At 53.3% G+C, this 2,429-nt stretch overlaps 1 pseudogene; it reads right to left on the bottom strand.

Moving 5' to 3' along the window:
• LOC133568911 (proproteinase E-like) overlaps window positions 1–487 on the bottom strand; it is a 7,223-nt pseudogene extending 6,736 nt beyond the window's left edge.
• Window positions 488–2,429: the final 1,942 nt, after the last annotated feature.

Raw genomic sequence — 2,429 nt, forward strand, 5'->3', positions numbered from 1 at the left:
TTGGCGGGGTCCATCCCTCACTAGAAACGGGACCAACTTACTGCCAGCAATGCGGGCCAGGCTCTGACACTGATCATACAGGGAGCGGACCGCCACAATCAGACAGTCAATTACCCCATACTCTCTGAGCACTCCCCACAGGACTTCCCGAGGGACACGGTCGAATGCCTTCTCCAAGTCCACAAATCACATGTAGACTGGTTGGGCAAACTCCCATGCACCCTCAAGAACCTTGCCAAGAAAACAGAGCTGGTCCACAGTTCCACAACCAGGACGAAAACCACACTGTTCCTCCTGAATCCGAGGTTCGACTATCCTGCGTAGCCTCCTCTCCAGTACACATGAATAGACCTTACCGGGGAGGCTGACGAGTGTGATCCCGCGATAATTGGAACACACCCTCTGGTTTACCTTCTTTAGGAGAGGAATCACCACCCCGGTCTGCCAAACCATAGGCACCACCCCCGATGTCCACGCAATGTTGCATAGTCTTGTCAACCAACACAGCCCCAGAGCTTTCAGAGCCTTAAGAAACTCCGGGCGGGTCACACTCCGCCGAGAAACTTTTTAACTACCTCGGCAACCTCATCCACAGAAATAGGAGAGCCCACCAAAGATTCCCCAGGCACTGCTTCCTCGTAGGAAGACGTGTTGGTAGGATTGAGGAGGTCTTTGAAGTACTCCCTCCACCAATCCACATCATCCGCAGTCGAGGTCAGCAGAACACCATACCCACCATACACGGTGTTGATATTGCAGTGATTCCCTTTCCTGAGGCTGCGGGTGGTGGTCCAGAATCGCTTCGAAGTGGTCTGGAATAAGTTTTCCATGGCTTCCCGGAACTACTACCATGTCTTGAGTTTTTGTCTCCGCGACCGCTGAAGCCACACACCGCTTGGCCTGTCGGTACCTGGCTGCTGCCTCCGGAATCCTATGAGCCAAAATAACACGATAGGACTCTTTCTTCAGCTTGACTGGATCCCTCACCGCTGGACACTAGCGGGTTCTAGGATTACCGCCACGACAGGCACCAACCACCTTGCGGCCACAACTCCAGTCGGCCTCCTGGACAATAGAGGTACGGAACATCGTCCACTCTGACTCAATGTCCAGCACCTCCCTCGTGACAAGTTCAAAGTTCTTCCAGAGGTGGGAATTGAAACTTTTTCTGACAGGAGACTCTACTAGGCGTTCCCAGCAGACTCTCACAATGCGTTTTGGGCCTGCCATGTCTGTCCGGCATCCTCCCCCACCATCGCAGCCAACTCACCGTGATCTGTGAGTGATTCTACCGTGATCGGTAGAAAGCTCCACCCCTCTTTTCACCCGAGTGTCCAAAATATGAGACTGCAAAACTGATGACACAACTACAAAGTTGATCATGGAACTGCGGCCTAGGGTGTCCTGGTGCCAAGTGCACATATGGACACCCTTATGTTTAAACATGGTGTTCGTTATGGACAATCTGTGACGAGCACAAAAGTCCAATAACAAAACACCACTCGGTCGTTGCCAATGTGAACGTTGAACTCCCCTAGTAGAATGAGGGAACCACCCAGGGGCGCACTCTTAAGTACTCCCTCAAACGAATCCAAAAAGGGTGGGTACTCTGAGCTGCCTTTTGGCGCGTAAGCGCAAACAACAGTCAGGACCCGTCCCCCCACCCGAAGGCGGAGGGAAGCTACCCTCTTGTCCACTGGGTTGAACTCCAACGTGCAGGCTCTGAGCCTTGGGGCAACAAGAATTTCCACTCCAACCCGTCTCCTCTCACTGCTGGCAATGCCAGAGTGGAAGATAGTCCAGCCCCTCTCGAGAGAACTGGTTCCAGCGCCCTTGCTGTGCATCAGACTAAATCAAACCGGAACTTCTCCACCTCAGGCTCCATCCCCCCCAGCGAGGTGACATTCCACGTCCCAAGACCTAACTTCCGTAGCCGAGGATCGGACCGCCAAGTGCCCTGCCGTGCCCTCACATTGCACCCGAACTCTATGTCCCTGCTATGGGTGGTGAGCCCATTGGAGGGGGGACCCACGTTGCCTCTTCGGGCTGTGCCCGGCCTGGCCCCATGGGGACAGGCCCGGCCACCAGGCGCTCGCCATCGTGCCCCACTTATAGGCCTGGCTCCAGAGGGGGCCCCTGTGACCAGTGTCCAGGCGAGGGAAATCTGGGTGCTTCGTTTTTATTTTTCATGGAGATCTTCGAGCTGCTCTTTGTGTGATCCCTCACCTAGGACCAGTTTGTCTTGGGAGACCCTTCCAGGTGGCATAAAGTACCCGGACAACATAGCTCCTTGGGTCATTGGGACACGCAAACTCCTCTACTATGATAAGGTAGCAGCTCAGAGAGGAATTAACTATAGGAGCCATATTGAATTTTAAACAAATCTATACATCAATCCACACAATTAAAAATGAAAAAGTGATTATTAA

This window comes from Nerophis ophidion, linkage group LG14 (genome assembly GCF_033978795.1).
Source record: "Nerophis ophidion isolate RoL-2023_Sa linkage group LG14, RoL_Noph_v1.0, whole genome shotgun sequence".
NCBI classification, from domain to species: domain Eukaryota; kingdom Metazoa; phylum Chordata; class Actinopteri; order Syngnathiformes; family Syngnathidae; genus Nerophis; species Nerophis ophidion.